The sequence below is a fragment of the Neoarius graeffei genome, chromosome 10, assembly GCF_027579695.1.
Source record: "Neoarius graeffei isolate fNeoGra1 chromosome 10, fNeoGra1.pri, whole genome shotgun sequence".
Lineage (NCBI taxonomy): Eukaryota > Metazoa > Chordata > Actinopteri > Siluriformes > Ariidae > Neoarius > Neoarius graeffei.
The window spans coordinates 58,922,913-58,928,742 of NC_083578.1; the positions used below are offsets into that span (position 1 = coordinate 58,922,913).

At 47.0% G+C, this 5,830-nt stretch overlaps 1 pseudogene; it reads left to right on the forward strand.

Moving 5' to 3' along the window:
• Nucleotides 1–342: 342 nt before the first annotated feature.
• LOC132893532 (uncharacterized) lies at nt 343–5,458 on the forward strand (annotated as a pseudogene).
• The last annotated feature ends 372 nt before the right edge of the window (nt 5,459–5,830 follow it).

Below are 5,830 nucleotides of genomic sequence, written 5' to 3' on the forward strand. Positions count from 1 at the left end.
AGAGACACAACCATTCACATTCACACCTATGGTCAATTTAAAGCCACCAATTAACCTAACCTACATGCCGATGACTGTCTTCAGGGCCTGAAAGTCCCACTCTGCCTCCTGAGTCCAGCGAACTGTGTCAGGTTCACCCAATCCAGTCAAATCTAAGAGGGGGGAGACAAAAGAAGACAAGTTTAGCACAAAACATCCATAGTACCCTGCCAGCCCAAAAAGGAACATACCTGCTTTTTGGTAGTGGGCCAGGGTAGTGTTTAACTGCTTCCACTTTCTTCTCCTGTGGCAACCCCTGGCCAATGCTGTAGCCCAGGTACTGTGTCCCCGGTGACATTTACAATGGTTTGCCCACAGCCCAGCCTTTGGGAGTTCAGCCAGCACTTGCTGGAGGTGATCAAGGTAATCCAGCCAGGTGGCAGGTTGGATGACAACACTGTCCAGGCATGCTGCAACATATGCTCAGTGGGGTTTGAGGATGGTGGCTGAAGGTGTGAGGTGAACTTGCCAATATCTCTTTTTCAGGTTGAGTGTGGAGATGAACCCAGACCCTCCCCAAGCGCTCCATGAGTTCACCCACTCTTAGCATGGGTTAGCTGTCAAACTTCAGTACTTCATTCAGCTTCCTGAAGTCGTTGCATAGGCTTCTATTGGGTTTGGGAATGACAATGACAGGGCTGGATCAGGGATTGGTGCTCAATGGTGCTATTGTGCAGCAGTTGAGCTACTTCTGCCACAATAGAGATCTTGCAGTCACGTGACCGGAATGTAAACAGCTGCCATCTTGTCGGTAAAAAACACAGCTGAATACTGCTGCACTTGTATACAAAATGGATCAATTTCAACCGACGGACTACACGGCTCATTTTTCTAATGAACAGATAATTAGATATATGTCTAAAATAAATGACCTACAGATTAGTGACCCTTATCGCTTACCGGACGTAGTTTTCATGACCGTGTCAGTGGATATTGAAGTGCCGGAGGTGGAATACCCAGACGTATAATTACCTCATTAACTTTCCCTCGCTGTTCAGTGGTGAAGCACTGCGTGCTTATAAATCTCTGGACAGTTATCTTTACAGAAATTCAGGATTTGTCAGCCGCCCTCAGATGTGGCATCTTGTAAACAAGAAAATAACAATCCTCATTGGACGGGTAAGTCACTTAAGTATTACTAGTACTGATACTAGATATATCAGTAGTATCTAGTATAGCACTGACCAGCCGATTATAGAATAGAATAAGGTAATTCCAGCTGTAATTCCAAATCGTCCGTCTTGTTTACCATGGATCTGGCGTTGGAGAGGTAGAGGCTTGGCAGTGGAGATTTGAGTGGCTGTTTTCTGAGCTTAGTCAACAGGACGGCTCTGCCTGCAGCCTCGCTTTTGCTTCCTCTCCTGACGCCGCCTCCTTCGCCTGCCAGACCCGATAACAATCCACGGAGACCCCGCTGGTCTCGCTATCTCGTCCGGAATGTTGTGCATGCGATGGAAATCGCTACAAACCATCATTTTCTGCTGGAAACCAATGTCCAGTAAGTCCATACGGTTGTAGTGGACATTGAAGTCCGGTACAGACGAACAACACGCAAAAATACACACAAAAAACATAAAAAAAATGTGCACAGGTAGGGAGAGCTTGTAGCTGCAGCCGTTGTAGTATAATTGTATATAGTAGGGTTTTCCAGAAGAAAAGATAGAAGTAGAAGGCGGAAATATGGCGTTTGACCGACAAGATGGTGTTTGTTATAATCTGGATCGGCTGTGACGTCACATGCAAGATCTCTATAGCCTGGCAATAGACCTCTTGCAGTCACGTGACCGAATCCCAGCTGGAATGTAAACAGCCGCCATCTTGTCGGTCAACAACACAGCTGAATATAACCGACGGACTACACGGCTCATTTTTCTAATGAACAGATAACTAGATGTATGTCTAAAATAAACGACCTACAGATTAGTGACCCTTATCGATTACCGGACATAGTTTTCACGACCGTGTCAGTGGATATGGAACTGCCAGAGGTGGAATACCCAGATGTGTATAATTACCTCATTAACTTTCCCTCGCTGTTCAGTGGTGAAGCACTGCGTGCTTATAAATCTCTGGACAGTTATCTTTACAGAAATTCAGGATTTGTCAGCCCCCCTCAGATGTGGCATCTTGTAAACAAGAAAATAACAATCCTCATTGGACGGGTAAGTCACTTAAGTATTGAGTACTAGTACTGATACTAGATATATCAGTAGTATCTAGTATAGCACTGACCAGCCGATTATAGAATAGAATAGAAAAAGGTAATTCCAGCTGTAATTCCAAATCGTCCATCTTGTTTACCATGGATCTGGCGTTGGAGAGGTAGAGGCTTGGCAGTGGAGGTTTGAGTGGCTGTTTTCTGAGCTTAGTCAACAGGCCGACTCTGCCTGCAGCCTCGCGTTTGCTTCCTCTCCTGACGCCGCCTCCTTCGCCTGCCAGACCCGATAACAATCCACGGAGACCCCGCTGGTCTCGCTATCTCATCCGGAATGTTGTGCATGCGATGGAAATCGCTACAAACCATCATTTTCTGCTGGAAACCAATGTCCAGTAAGTCCATACGGTTGTAGTGGATATTGAAGTCCGGTACAGACGAACAACACGCAAAAATACACACAAAAAACATAAAAAAACGTGCACAGGTAGGGAGAGCTTGTAGCCGCAGCATCCCCATCATGCGCCGCCATATCCACTATTATGGTTGAATATTTTATATTATCAGTTAGATCAAGTATCAGTAGTCTATCACTATTACTGTATATATGGTATACCTGATAGCAGCAATCCATTTTGCATGCCTGTCAGGGTCCCGTGGCAGCCTACTGTCAAGTGTATGTGAGCATCATGGGTTTCCCACACTTGAAAGGGAAGGACTTGGACACAGGATTCCACTCGTCTTATGTTTTATTAATTTTCAGTGGAGTTGACGTTGTAGTAGAATTGTATATAGTAGGGTTTTCCAGAAGAAAAGGTAGAAGTAGAAGGCGGAAATATGGCATTTGACCGACAAGATGGCGTCTGTTTACAATCTGGATCGGCTGTGACGTCACATGCAAGTGGTGTATAGGCTTCTGGAACTTGATAGGGCCGCTGACGCACCACAACTCCTGGTGGTGTCTTCATGTTATGTTCTAGGAGGTGGGTCCACCCTTCTTCTGAGTACATGTCCTTATGCTGCTCTGCCCATTCACAGAGCTCTTGTGGTTGTGTAGGGGTAAGTTCCTGTCCTTTGTGGACCTGCTTACATGCTGGGGTTTCTGTTGGGGTGGGGAAGAGAAAGCTGAGAGCACCAGCACAGGCTCAACCCAACATTTCTGCAAATTAATGTGGTACAATTGGTTAGGTGTATGCTTACCTGGCTGCTGCAGGCAGTAGTTCACTGGGCCTGCTCTCTCTGTGATGGTGTGGGAGCCTTGTCAGCAGACCAAGAATTTGCAGTTGCCACTGGGCAGGAGCAGGAACACATGGTCGCCTGGTTTGAACTCCTGGGGTTATGCAGTGTGGTTGTAGCTCCATTATTTCTTCCTTTGGGCCACCTGCATGTGATTCTTGATGGGCGCCACCTGTTTGATGTACTGTTGCATACTCCAGTACTGACAAGAACAAGGATGGTTGCTCCTCCCAGGGCTCCTTAGCCACATCAAGCAGGCCCTGGGGTCTTCTGTCAAATAGGAGCTCAAACAGAGTGAATCCTGTTGATGCTTGAGTGATCTCCTGAATGGTGAACAACACATACGGAAGGAGTAGGTTCAAGTTACAATCTTCTTCATCACAGCATCCTTTTGAGAGTTTGATTAAAGCGTGTGCGTGTGTATGTGTGTAAGACTACACTTCTCTCTGTCAGTGAGGCACTTCTCCATGCAGCACATGCTGCCTCCCTCTCTTCTGTCCTGATTCTCTTAGACCTTTTTGCTGCATTTGCCACAGTTGATCACCCCATCCTTCTGTCATCCCTATCAGCACTGGGGATCTGCGGGACAGCCCTGAATTGGTTCAAGTCGTACCTCTCCAGTCACTCTTTCCAGGTTATCTTGGCTGATACAGTATTGGCACCACACCCACTTACCACTGGTGTCCCCCAAGGGCCATTCCTTGGTCTGCTTTTCTTCTCCCTCTACACCCAGTCGCTCAGCCTGATTATCTCTGCTCATGGTCTATCTTACCCCTGCTATGCAGATGAAACTCAGTTGTTTCTCTCTTTTCCTGCTTCTGATACACAGGTCTCCGCTCGCATCTCTGCTTGCCTGTGTGACATTCAGAGCTGGATGGACAACCATCACCTGAAGCTCAACCCAGGCAAGACAGAGGTGATCTACATTCAAGCTCCATCCTCCCCACCCTTGGACTTCAATATCTCCCTGAGTGATATCTCTGTCACCTCCACCAAGTCCAAATAACCTAAGGGTGGTGTTCGACGACAGACTCTCCTCTTCTGCAAACATCACTGCAGTGACCTGGATATGTAGATTCTTCCTTTACAACATCCAAAGGATCCGTCCTTTTCTCATCACCTACTCTACTCGGCTCTTGGTCCAAGCGCTGACCCTCTACCACATGGAATACTGCAACTCTCTTCTCGCCAGCCTCCCAGCATCTGCCATCAGACCCCGGCAGCTCATACAGAACGCTGCAGCCTGCTTGGTCTACAACCTCCCTCATTCTCTGCTTGCTGCCCTTCGCTGGCTGCCTGTTGCAGCTTGCATCAAATGTAAGACATTGGTGCTAGCTTACCAGGCAGTCAAGGGGTCAGGTCTAGCATATGTCCAGAGACTGATCTGACCCTACACCCCAGCCAGATCCCTATGCTCCACTGTTATTGGTTGCCTGGCCCCGCTTCCGCTCTGCTCCTGCCCAGCCCACTCAAGACTGCTGTCTGTCCTGGCTCCCCGTTGGTGGAATGACCTTCCCATCGAGGTCAGAATTGCCAACTCCCTGATCACCTTCAAGCGCAGACTGAAGACCCACCACTTCAAGCTGCACTTCTCCCCTGCTTCCCTGCCCACTGTGTAATCACGTAGCTGTCCTAGCTGTCTTGACCAACCCAGGCTGTGTACTGTCTAGCCTGGTCATCATGACTTGGTGTTAGCCACTGGGGTTTTTATTTTTCTTTATTTAGTTGTACTTTCTCAGCTCATTTGTATGGTTGGCTTGTTTTCCTTGGCTGTTTGCTGATTGTTGTTACTTCAACAGAATGTTATACTAGGTGTTATGTTATTCCATCACTTGTACATTTGGTACTAGAATTTTCTTGTTTAAAAGTTCAGCACTTCTTGTATCTCTCACTCACTCACACACACACACACACACACACACACACACACACACACACGAGGGTAAGTCAAATTGAAAAAAATCTTTATTTATGAAAATAACAAAGGTATTTCTCTACATATCCTCCATTTAAGTCTAAACATTTCTGCAAGTGGTGTTTCCATTGGAGAATTCCTTCTTTGTAGAATTCTGGGGGATGTCTTTCACACCTTTTGAAATTATAACATCTGTCTTAGAACTTTTTGACTTACCCTCATATATATATATATATATATATATATATGGGCGGCACGGTGGTGTAGTGGTTAGCGCTGTCGCCTCACAGCAAGAAGGTCCTGGGCTCGAGCCCCGGGGCCGGCGAGGGCCTTTCTGTGTGGAGTTTGCATGTTCTCCCCGTGTCCGCGTGGGTTTCCTCCGGGTGCTCCGGTTTCCCCCACAGTCCAAAGACATGCAGGTTAGGTTAACTGGTGACTCTAAATTGACCGTAGGTGTGAATGTGAGTGTGAATGGTTGTCTGTGT